This window comes from Globicephala melas, chromosome 6 (assembly GCF_963455315.2).
Source record: "Globicephala melas chromosome 6, mGloMel1.2, whole genome shotgun sequence".
Taxonomy (NCBI): domain Eukaryota; kingdom Metazoa; phylum Chordata; class Mammalia; order Artiodactyla; family Delphinidae; genus Globicephala; species Globicephala melas.
The window spans coordinates 97402120-97414070 of NC_083319.1; the positions used below are offsets into that span (position 1 = coordinate 97402120).

The following is an 11951-nucleotide window of genomic DNA, read 5'->3' on the forward strand; positions in this document are numbered from 1 at the left end:
CAGTGTAATACTACTTTGCCGTAAAAAAAGAATGAAATGATGCCATTTTCAGCAACATGAATGGACCTAGAGATTATCATATTAAATGAAGTAAGTCAGAAAGAGAAAGACAAATACCATATGACATCATTTATGTGTGGAATCTAAAATATAACACAAATGAATTTATCTATGAAACAGACACAAACTCACAGACATAGAGAACAGACATGTTGCTGTGGGGAGGAATGTATTCGGAGTTTGGGATTAGCAGATGCAAACATATATAGTATAGATAAGCAGCAAGGTCCTACTGTATAGCACAGGGAACTACATTTAATTTCCTGTAATAAACCATAATGGAAAATAATATGAAAAAGAAGGTACATGTATGTATAATTGAATCACTTTGCTGTATGGCAGAAATTAACACATTGTAAATCAACTATACTTCAATAAAATAAATTAAAAATAAAAACCTTGTCGGGGCATAAATGATTCTCATTAAGGTGGCACTGTTATTGGATTCATTTGCAGGGATTGTTGCATTTGCCAGGGGTCAGTGAGGTTTTCAATGCACTTGGAAAGTAAGTCTCTTAGCCTGAAATTAAAAAGTTATTCTAAATACCTTGCAAAGAAGGGCGCTGCTGGTGAGATCATTTTGTGATTGGGGGCAGATCCGATTTAGATAATTATGATAATGTGGATGTGCAGGTGTACTAAGTTTATATCTAATTAGACAAGTACAGTTATAATCAGAGAAAGGTAAAAATAAGGCATTGGATGTCCTGGTCCTAAAAGTTGATCTCAGGGGACTTCCCTAGCGATCCGGTGGTTAAGACTCCATGCTTCCACTGCAGGGGGCATGGGTTTGATCCCTGGTTGGGGAACTAAACTAAGATCCCACATACCATGCGGCACAGCCAAAGGAAAAAAAAAAAGTTGAACTCGATAAAAGATTTCCAAGAGGGGTCAGTCATATTTGTGATGACATTGGAAGTAAAAGATAAATTGATCAAGGGAGGACCAGGGGGTTCCTAGCATCATAGATAAATTTGAATCTTTGATGACAGATCTAGCAGCCTGAAAGTTTACCCCACTTAGCAATGGCCTGTGAGATGTAGATGATGGTATTATTTTTCCAGGCCAATGTCAGAGTAAAGGAAAGAAAGAGAAGAAGAAAAGTTTCCATGTTTCAATAGAGTATGAGTCTTGATCTGGCATCTTGGGCAAAAGTAGTCCACCTGTGTCAGCTATTTCTTTTCCTTATCAATTTGATCCAGTGTCTGCATAGGACCAGATGTCAGATGGACACGTTTTCAGCTGTGAGACGTGTACTCAATGCTTTTTAGTTTTCCATCAGTGTCAGTCAGTGGTCAGGAGCACTGGGTAAGGTCCCTTCCAAAAGGGTTTGAGGGCTGCCCTCCTCTGCTAACATTTCCAGAATACCAGACACCAGACTCTAGACTGTAACCAACAGGATCTTTTGAATTTGGATCCAGGAAAGTTTTTGTAACCTGTTGATAATAGGCTTTAACATAAGACATTAAAGACATATCCTAGCTAGTCATACTAGCATGAGATAACAAGGGATCAGCAGAAAAGTGTATACCAATGGACATTGGTCTGCCAGTAACTATCTCCTGTAGAGTGAGTTTACGTCTCCCAAAGACTGTACAGCAAATAGCAAAACCAAAGTCAATGCATTAGGCCAAGGGATTCCAGTAGTTTCAGCAGGTTCTGAGATTTTAAGTTTGAGAATCCTGTTAGTCCTTTCAACCTTGCCTGATGACTGAGGGTAATAGGGACAGTGATAATTCTGAAAAGTTTACAACATTTTTGTTAAGGCTTGTGTGATTTGCCCAGTGCAGTGTGTGCTTCAATTACTGGAGATTGTGGAAGGTATACCCCGAGCAGGAAACATTCTCTAAAATTTTCTGTGCCACTGTGAGGGCGCTGACTTAGCAGCAGAGGAAGGTTTCAACCCATTCAGAAAACATCAAGCCAATGACAAGAATATATTGATAAGCCATACTAAGTGACAGCTGAATGAAATCCAGCTGCAGATGTTCAAAGGGTTCAGAAGGAGGAGGTCTCAGGCCTCTGGGAACAAAAATAACTTTTCCAGGAACATGGACCTGTCAGGTCAAACGTTGATGGCTAACTGGTTTTGTAACTTTATAGAAGTCTCCCCACCAATGTTATTCAAAATTTAAGTCATTTTGAATGCACCATGATGGAAAAAGAAATGCAAAGAACATAAAATGGGGTTTGCCAGCGATCTGAGAAGAACCAAGCAGCTGTCTTGGGCTTCCCATTGCCCAGACTGTTCATTGAACTTACAACCACTGTTTGCCCATCTTAATTTCTCTGATTCAGGAGTAGGCTGCTGCCATGTTGCAAGGACATCAGGATGGCAAAAGTCTGGGAAATAGGAGTCATGGACTTCATTCACATGTGCCACAACTTTAAAGATTCTGCTGTTGCCTTTGTGTGAAAGACAGCTAGGGCATCTCCCTGATAACTCAGGTGCAGTCTTCTTAGTGTGAGTCTCAATTTTGATAACAGCAATTTCAGAAAACAAAAAAATAACACTAATAAGTTTGTTTGCTTGTTGTTCATTTTTGATTGGCATCCCAGTGAACATAAGAAAACTCCTTTTTTTCCATAGCACTCTCAAATCATGGCTGACCCCAAAGGCATGCTGGCTATCAGTATAAATATTAGTTTGTCCTTCTGATAACTGGCATCCTCTGGTAAGAACATGGAGCTTTGCTTGTTGGGCTGATTTAGCTTGTGAGAGAATTTTCCACTCGAGTAATTCCTATTGGGTAGTAACAGCATAACAAGCTTAGACATTTCCTTTTTAATTTTTGCAATATGACCCATCAACAAAGATTAGATCAGCGTTAGACAAAGGGGTGTCCCATAAATCAAGATGCAGTGTCCCTAAATGGGACGTTATTACCTTGCAGTCCTGGGGCTCACCTTTGTCAGGCAGGCGTAGTAGAGTAGCAGGATTAAGAACGTTGCAATGTTTAAGACGAAGATTAGGTGGTGAAAACAGAAGGATCTCATAGGAGCTTAGTCTGTTTGTGGAGACATGTTGAGTCAATTCAGAATTAAGGAGGTTTTGCAAAATTCAAAAAGAGTCATGTACCAAAATGTTCATTGCAGCTCTATTTACAATAGCCCGGAGATGGAAACAACCTAAGTGCCCATCATCGGATGAATGGATAAAGATGTGGCACATATATACAATGGAATATTACTCAGCCATAAAAAGAAACGAAATTGAGCTATTTGTAATGAGGTGGATAGACCTAGAGTCTGTCATACAGAGCGAAGTAAGTCAGAAAGAGAAAGACAAATACCGTATGCTAACACATATATATGGAATCTAAGAAAAAAAAATGTCATGAAGAACCTAGGGGTAAGACAGGAATAAAGACACAGACCTACTGGAGAACGGACTTGAAGGATATGGGGAGGGGGAAGGGTGAGCTGTGACAGGGCGACAGAGAGGCATGGACATATATACACTAACAAACGTAAGGTAGATAGCTAGTGGGAAGCAGCCGCATGGCACAGGGAGATCAGCTCGGTGCTTTGTGACCGCCTGGAGGGGTGGGATAGGGAGGGTGGGAGGCAGGGAGACGCAAGAGGGAAGAGGTATGGGAACATATGTATATGTATAACTGATTCACTTTGTTATGCAGCAGAAACTAACACACCATTGTAAAGCAATTATACCCCAATAAAGATGTTTAAAAAAAAAGAATTAAGGAGGTTTTGGACAGCATGTGGAGTTTATTAATAAATGTCATTCCTAGATTCAATCTGCTGAGGCTTCTACTAACCTTGTGAATGCAGCTATACCCTTAAGGCACTTGGGATAGGCAGAGGAACGGAATCAACTGCACGCTATAATAAGCAGTAAGCCTATGTATATTGCTATGTGCTACATAAGCATTCCCAGGGCTTGGTTCTTTCTCTCATGCACAAATAAAAGGTTTAAAATAGTTAGGTAGCCCTAAGGCAGGTTTTTTTGTGCAGTACCTGTTTTAGCTTTCTAGAGTCCTGCTCATGTTTATCTTCCCAAGGAAGGGGTTCAGGGAATAAAATGTTAGGAAGTTCATAAAGTAGGAAAGCCCATAGAAACAAACTAGGAATCCATCGCCTATAATAATAGCCAGGTCCAGAAGTCCTCAAAGATGTCACTTAGTTGTGGGCCTAGGAAATTCTTGGATTTGCTTAATGCTTTTTGGAAATAACTGGATTCCTTCAGTGCTTAGATTTTGACCTAGATAGTAAAGTGTCTGGAGATCATTGTCATTGTTTTTTAGAGACTTTATGTCCCTCTTCAGCTGACGGTAGCAGCAAATAAGTAGAATCTTTATGGATGTCTGTTTGGTAACACACACAGCAAGAGGCTTGTCTACATATTGTAAAAGAGTCAATTTCCTGGGATACTAGAGGGTACTTAAATCTGGGTGGAGCAATTGGGAAAATTAGAAAGGGCCTCAGTGAACCCTTGAGGCTTGACTGTCCAGGTATATTGCTTATTGTTTCAAGCAATGGCAAATATGTATCTACAGGGATGCTGAAAAAGGCCAAACAAAGGTCCGCAACAGTGAACCATTTTGAGTCTGGTGGAACCTGTGAGAAAAAGGTGTTTGGGTTTAGAACAACTAGGAAACAGGGAGAGAGCTATCTTGTTAATAACTCTCAAGTCCTGGACAAATCACCATCCCCACCCATTAGGTTTCCAGACAGGACAAATTGGCATGTTACAAGGGGACATGTACAGGAAATGATTGGTCCCTGGGCGATTAGGTCTTCTACTGTTGGTGTGTGGCCTTGCATGGCCTCAGGCTTTAATGGATGTTGAGGCAATTTAGAAAGAGGTTTAATCATATCTATTTGAATTTTTATAGACTCTGCACTTTTTATTCTCCCAAAATCAAGATTAGAAGTAGCCCAGAGATTTTCAGGCACCTCCATTAAATTAGGGGACTTTTATTGGAGTTCTTCCTCTTCTGTGTCAAAGACAGATTGTAAAGAACATAAAAGATAAGATTCAGGTTGGTCAGGAAATTCTAAGATGAGGTCTCCATTGGCTGCTAAACGTATTAGCCCTTTTAGTTTAGAAAGGAGAGCTCTGCATAATAGATTGGGCTGTGTCACATAGTAAAAGGTCCCAGAGCCATTTGTACTGGTCGAGATAGAGGCCCTCTCTGAATTTTATTAGATACCCCCAATATGGAAAGTTCTTTTTCACTCATGAGGGGTTTGTTGTCCTATGAGAGTGGGGTTTAAAGTAGAAAGTGTGGCTCTGGTATCTACGAGAATTTCGCAAAATTTCCCATTAATTTTAGTTTTAGCTTCCCCTTGGCTGTTTAAGGGAATTACTAGAGGCAGTTTACTGGAGAACTTCTCAGAGTCCTGTCAATTCTGGGAGGGGCCCATATAGGGATCCTCCTTTGGGGATAGATATGAGAGCATTTGAGTTGATTCCGTAGAATTTGCACAGGGCCTTTGAGGACAATCTCTTTTCTTTCTTTTAAAAAATATTTATTTATTTATTTGCTTAGGCTGTGCCAGGTTTTTGTTGCAGCATGCGGACTCTTAGCTGTGGCAGGCATGAGGGATCTAGTTCCCTGACCAGGGGTCAAACCTGGGCCCCCTGCATTGGGAGCGTGGAGTCTTGCCCACTGAACCACCAGGGAAGTCCCGAGGACAATCTCTTTTCCAGTGTCCCAGTTGATGACAATTGAGACATCAATCCTTGGACCAGTGTTTTGATGATGAACCCCTAGAAGCGTGCAATTCAAGGAACCCAGATGTTATATAGGTCTCTGGCCTTGGAGCTGTTGTAGCTGTAAGGCTAATAGTTTGGTGATTTTCTGTTTACGATCTTGTTCCAAAGTGCTTTCAGAGTGCTCAGCTGTGATCATAAGTTCAGTCAGACTCAAGGCCTCCCAACCTGTTTTCTATCTTTTTATCAATACACAAATCCCAGGACATAATCCATTTACAGTTAGTGCAGCTGGAGCAGGTTGAATGACCTCATTTATTGTACGGAACTCAGAATGCCACAGGAAGAGGACTTTCAGATGGGCTTAAAGTCTGCCACATCTTTCTTTTGTTTGCAAGTCTGAATAAGAGACCAATCAGTGTGGGCAAGGAAGACTCTAGGAATGGCTTTTAAAAGATTAGTCTCTATTTTGTGAGCTTTTTCTGGTCCATTTAGAGAACACGTTGAAGATTGAGAAGGCATTTTGCTTCCTGCATTCATTTTTGGGCTTTACCACCTGCTACCAGCATGTGCACAAGCTGATAAAGATCTGGCAGCCCAGGGTCATAGGCCCTGATAATAACTCTAAATTCTTCAGAAAGCTTTTGGGGATCCTTCTTGGTTCAGGAAAGTCTTTACCTATGGTCCTTAGTTCAGTCTTTGACCAAGGAGTGAAAGTTATCTGAAGAGGATCACCTGCAATTTGAGGTGGTTATATTTTAAAAAGTAACTGTGTATCAGTCTCTCCAGAGTGGAAAAGCAGTTCAGATAGAGAATCAGTAGAATGTAAGTACTCAGACAAAGGAGGATAGGGGGAGCAGTAGAAGTCACATCAGTCTTACTGTCTTCGGTTGCAGGAACCTCTTGTGCCTTAAATTTTTCATTAGCGTTCTACAACAAATTTGTTTTAATGAAGCTATTTTGGACTCTTGAAACCTTTTAGTAGCTTCTGCATACCAATTAAATTAGGTATCCCATTCTGTTTATTTGATTCGGAAACACCTATTTTCAAGTACACTTCTTAAATAAATAATCTCATCTAATTGGAATATTTCCCATAATGGCCATTGTAATTCTAGGTGGTTTTAAGTAAGATTTTGACATTTTTGTAGATATCTACAGCTTCCAGGACTATAATTCTTAGATGTAAAATAAGCAGGTATGCTGAAATGTAGCAAACTTAATTCTATACATTTTAGGGAGCCTCTTTCTTTCCAGCTGAGCCTTTGGGTCCCTCAGAGACAAACTAGTACCTAAAAGGGATGTGCTGATGTGTTGGGGGTTGCACAGTGTTTTATAGTGTACCTCAATGCACGTAAATTTGTTGAGGTTGGTGGGTGACTTTGAATCAATCTAACCCATTCCATGACCAACTTATCTCAACATGAGACTCTTTGACTTAGGTGGCAAGTACTCTAACATTTCTTAAATGCTTGTCTCATGCTCATTAGTTTTGCTGGTTTTGTCTTTTGTTTGTTCGTTTTTTGGTCTTTGGGTTTTCGGGGTTTTGTTGTTGTTTTTCTTTCTTTTCTTTTTTTTTTTTTTTCTTGCTTCTGAGATTCCATTAGCAACAGCTTTCACTTATTGGACCCAGAACAGCTCAAGTTAGATCCAATCTGATCTCAGACCAAGTCCATGTTTTTTTCAGGTTTTAAAACTTTTATTTGCATATTAAAAATTATGCACTCTAGGAATTAAAATCATTAGAACAAAACAATGGCGTTCTGATTAAACTGCATTTTATAGCCTGCAAGACACCTTGGACCAGCTTGTTTTTTACTCTTGGTTTCACTGTTGTCCCACTCAGCTTTTTCTTTCACCAACATGCAAGTTCCTTTCCTTCCCTGCCAACCAGACAGGCAGATGGGAGAAGCTGGTGTGGATTTTGTTGCCAATAATTCTCCATTCTTTAGTGTGAAAAGGGACAGCACTGTCACTTGAACTTGATCCAACCTCTTTGCATCTTACAAAGTTAAACAGCTACAAGAAGTCAAATAAGAAGGCAAAGCTTGTGGAACGTGCAGTGCATATTGGAGGCTCCTGCCTCATTATGACTCACCTGCTTGCTTTTCCTGTTCAATCATTTCTTTTGAAGGCTGTGGGTTTTTCTCTTATGTTTCTGTCTTCTTCAATTTTGATTTATTGGATTTCTCAGGGTCAGCCATATCAAATCTGTCAGACATGGTTTCAGAGGAAACAGAGCAAGGTGTACAGGTGAGTGGAGTCTGGTCTGAGCAGTGGCTTCTGTGGAGTCCTAGTTTGGTTCAGTTGGACCCAATCCAACTCTGGCTCTGGTTCCCAATGTGGAATCTGGGGAGAGTCTGGGGAGAGATTCCAAACAAGTGTGGAACTGTGGCAATCCAGTTAGATCAGGAGTTTGATGTAAAGAGAGTGGAGCTCAGAACTGAAAGGAACTTATCTATGGCCCTCAGAAACGGTGAGAAAGACAGACAACTCAAAAGCGTTCAAGGTGTACCATGCCTGTGTTTCTCATTGTTACTGAAGCTGCCAGAAGAATCCTTCAATCCCACCATTGCCACCAAAACTATTCATAACCAAAATTCATCTGAGTAAATTTAAAGATCAAATTGGCTTTATTCAACAATACATGAATCAGGCAGCATCCTATCTAGCAAACAGAAAAGAGCTCTGCAAGCAGCAGAAAAGAAAAGGTGTTTATAGATGGAAAAGGGACAAGAAAGGGAAATTTCTAGCAAAGAGTGGATAATTTGTGGTTTAGGTCACCCTCCTCTGGGGGAGGGAAAGTGTCTTGAGGGATTACCTCCGTAGTGCTGACCAGGAAATTCGAGACTAACCTGTTAAAATTACATTCTTGGAGGAGGTTGAAACTGCAATTAGGCTAAGTGTTAGGTCTCCATTTGCTGACATGGGGCTTAGCACACATGACTCCATTTGGGGCCTGTTACTTCTTTTTTAACATTAGTAAGTGGGACTCTAAGTGAAGGAGAAGCTGAAATTCTTTATACTGATCTTGCATTTTTTTTCTATAGTTGCAATATTAAAATATAAAACAATTTCAAAATAAAAAAAATACTTGCCTAAAAAAAGCAACAAATATTTACTAATTATCTTACCTCAGACATGCTGGGCCTGAGGTATCAAGTGTTCTCTTGGTTTAAAAGAGATTCTAAGGCGTGACTCAAGCAAATACTTCCAGTGATTGTTTTGTTAATTTGTTTGTTTGTTCTGCTTTTTAAATGCACTTCTCTTTCAGATAACTTGGAAGAGATAGAGATATTACCTGGACTCTAGTAATTGAGTCAGATATGTCAGGAAGGAGAAACTGACTCCAAATCAATGAGAGGCTGTATGACATGAAGGGGGAATCTGAAACAAGAGTCAGGGAATCTGGTTCCAAATCTTGGTCTACAGTTAACTAGCTGTGAGGTATCTACAATTTTCATCACATATAAAATGAGGAGATAAATTGAAGCAACCTCTAAGGTCACTGTCGGCATTAACACGCTATAGCTACCTCTCAGTGTTTTTGTGCCTTTTATACTTTACATAAGCCCACCAAATAAATATCTTTCCCCCACCCCCAAGATTCCCCAGTAATGAATGAAAAGACAAACACCTCGATTCTGGAATGGAAGCAATTTGTTTCTGTTTTTTGAATTAATTTTGTCATCATTGTCAGGTTTGTCTTTGAGAAACTATGCAAAAATCTTCTGAGATGACAACACTCCATTCTTGGAAATTAGGTCTGATGATTTTTTTTTTTTACTGAGCATTTTTTATATTTTAAAAACTGCATTAAGAGAATTCTGAAGACCTCTCCTCAGAGAAGAAAACATTTGAATAAGTATCATGAAAAAGAACCCAAGGAAATGGTTAGGTTAATCCACTTGTTCATGTATTGAGTCTTCACCAAAGGAAATAAAACCTAGTGGATGGCTGTGGCAGAAACCACTAATGGCCCCTGAGTGTCCACTCTCTCCTTCCCTTTACTAATATAACCACTAGAGTTTTAACTGGGCAGTTGGCTTCCCAGCTACCAATTGCCTTTCTCAGCCTCCTTTGTGCCCAGATGCAGAGTCTTGCCAATGAGTACAAGTAGAAGTAACGAGCAACTTTTGGATCTCATCCTTTAAAAAAGGAAATTGCATGCACTTTACTCTCTTTCCTCTTCCTGCGGCTGAAATGCGGACGTGGCGCTAGTGATGAAGCTTTGACTTTGTGAAAAACGGATACTCGAGGATGACAATGATGGAACAACAAGATAAAAGGACCCTGAGTCCCTGTATGACTTTATGGAGCAGAGCCACTTTACCAGGACTGCAGACTGCTCACCTGTGGACTTTATGTGAGAGAGAAATGAAAATCTACCTTGTTTCAGCTCCCAAGTTGAGGGTGTCTTTGTTATAGTAGCTTAATCTGTGCCCAAATTAATGCAATGACTGGAAAGGAACTTGAGGTTTTAACAGAAGTCCTAGAGGAGATGAGAACTTTCCTCAAGGATCTTTGACTGTCACTAACACCAGGAAAAAATACTAGCTTGAATCTAAAGAAGGAGACACAATCAGATAAACCCATATAAAGAGACATTCTGCAAAACAGCTGGCCTGGATTATTACAAATTATCAGGGTCATAAAAGACAAAAAGAGGCTGGGGTATTAGATTAAAGAAGCCTTAAAGAATATGACAAGTAAATGCAATATGTGAACCTTGATTGGACCCTAAATCCAAATATGACATTATTGATACAACTGGAGAAATTAGAATATAAAATGCATACTGAAAAATAAAACAGTATCGGTGTTAAATTTCTTGAGTATTGCCATTATATAGTGATTATGTAGAACACAGGAAATACTTGCTGAGCTATTTAAGGGTGAGGTGTTTAATATCTGCAACGTATATCCAAATGGTTCAGTAAACTAATAATAACAGTAGTAGTAATAATAATTTGTAAAATTATTAACAATGCAAAATATTAACAATTTATGAATCTAGCTGAATCTAGGTATGGAGTATATGGAGGTTCTTTGTAGTGTTCTCACAATATTTCTGTAGATTTGAAATATGTTAAAATGCTAGGAAATAACTGTAGTAGACAATATACATTAATGTCTTTTAGACTTTAATGTAGGGAAAATATTCTTAGATTGATTGTGTAAGAAAAGATTGATATATTCTACTATATTAAAATTAAAGAGTTCTGCTCATTGAAAAAAACAACTTTAATCCCGTTTATTATATTTTTGTTAACTGCCTGACTCTTCTCTTTAGAGCTGTAGATTCTGTGAAGGCATGTTCTGTTCACTGGTTTATTCCTAGTTCCTACAGCAGTGCTAGCACATAGTAGGCACTCAAATGTATGGTGACTTGATTACTGAAGGAATAATGAATGAATTATACAATTAAATTCCAATATTAGTAATACTTTTCAGCAAATTATAAAGCACTGCGGCTCAGTGGGCTTGGTTAAGATTTGTTTTGATCAACAGGTCTAGAACTCCAACTTAATTATGTCATTTAATCTTATCACTTAATCTTGAGGATTGCTCTGGTGACATATTGCCTGGGTTCAAATTCTGATGCTCTCATTAATTAACCACAGAACAATGATCACAGACAAGTCATATGAATTCACTAAGCCACAGTTTTCTTACCTTTAAAACTGGGGGAAATAATAGTAACCACTTCCTAGGGTTGTTCTAAATAATAAATAAAATCATACACATAAAACAAAGTGTTAGGTCCATACAGGTACTCAGCTGATGTAAGTTGCTGGGCTAATGCGGCTTAAAGAACCAGATCTGGCCCTTCCCACCTCTCCATCATCACCCATCCTGCTCCCACTTTATGTTTGGTGCTCCAGTCACTGTTAACCTCTTTCCCCTGAATATCCAAGCTCTCACTCCCCTGTAGGTCATTGTATATGTTATTCCTACGACTTAGGACACCCTTCCTCTAATTTTTTATCTAATTGCTATCATTGTGCATGTCTTATCTCAGAAATCTTTCCCTTGGAGGATAATGTCTCTACTTTCACTCTTAGTTTAGTGTAGGTAACCTACACACTCACATAGTGTCCTTGTGGCCAGACACTATTGAGTAAGAGCCCAATATGTGTTAAAAGAATGAATTGCAACTCATCTTCAGCATGCCTCTACAACTTCCTAAAGTGCTCTATGGAGAAGCTGAAAA

At 39.3% G+C, this 11951-nt stretch overlaps 1 pseudogene; it reads right to left on the bottom strand.

The window, feature by feature from the left end:
• Positions 1 to 7824: 7824 nt before the first annotated feature.
• LOC115840059 (thymosin beta-4-like) lies at positions 7825 to 7959 on the bottom strand (annotated as a pseudogene).
• Between the last annotated feature and the right edge of the window lie 3992 nt (positions 7960 to 11951).